Genomic DNA, 1,224 nt, shown 5'->3' with positions numbered 1-1,224 from the left:
CATTTGTTTGTTTTTCTTATGTGTTCAATCCTTTTACTGGACACGAGCGGCAGAGCAGCTGAAAAGGTAATGAGTCTGGGGTCAAATTCAGATTAATGACGTCAGTGCTTGAGTTGTTCCAGGGCCACATATTTTACCGAACACAGAATTTGTGTACATTACAATGTCCACAGGAAGCCAGTGTTTACGTTTCCACCTACATGACACTCTCCAGTGTTCCCATCCACCTCTTAATACACTGAAGTTTGTCTGCAGAGCTATGTCGATTTTCTTTTTTTATTACTCCAGCTTCATATTCACAAGTCATTGTTTTCTAATTGAAATTTTGAAAAAAAATATGTGCAATTAGCAAATCTAAAAGGCTGCAATTTATTCCATTAATTCTATTTTGATTGCTAGAAACCATTCATATCTTTAAGCTTTTGTTCTTGCATTTAGGTGGAGTAGTTCATATTTTGATGGTATCACATTTGTTGTTTTTTAATGTGTAAGACAGTAAATATTGAACTGCATTTTGATTTAAAAATGTGCACACCAAATCAAGTCGCAATGTTAAAAAACATCTTTTACCCAACTCATCCAGCCCTGTTTGGAAAAGCGTGCTGATCCTGGGTAAGACCTGTCTTTTCTCACAGTCTCCGATCTTTGTTGATGTTGTAAACTTTGTGTAAAGTTTCTTCTCCCAGTTTAACCTAACTTCATCACATCATGTGTTCAGTTGTGTCCACTGCTGGGTCCCGCTGCCATTATCTTATTCTACCAGGGCCGTTGAATTGAGTTGTGTTTTAAGATGTATCACAATGCAGACATAGAACATTCTGCATCAATTCAGTGACGGCACATAATCATTTATAGCCAAGTAAAATTGTTTGTTCATTTTTTTTTCCTGTGCTAGAAACTGCATATTGACAGCAGAAGCATTAGTCTTGTTTTTTTTTGGGGGGTGGAACATTTTAAATTTGTATAGAAGTGTTAGAATAATAGGGGAATATGTGGAGTTTATATATTTATCTTATTATTGATTGAAAAAGTAGTCATGTGTGTTAATATAGAAAATTAGCTTGTGGAATAGAATGAAATTGAATTATGAGACCAGTGAAAATGCACAGAAATCTCACCTCTGGACACCCCCTGCTCTACTGGATTCAAACATGGTGACTGGGAAGGCCACTGAAGTACGCCGCTGAATATTATATGCTCATGAAGCCATTTTGAGATCACTTG

This window comes from Solea solea, chromosome 11 (genome assembly GCF_958295425.1).
Source record: "Solea solea chromosome 11, fSolSol10.1, whole genome shotgun sequence".
NCBI lineage: Eukaryota > Metazoa > Chordata > Actinopteri > Pleuronectiformes > Soleidae > Solea > Solea solea.
This window is presented reverse-complemented; position numbering follows the sequence as displayed.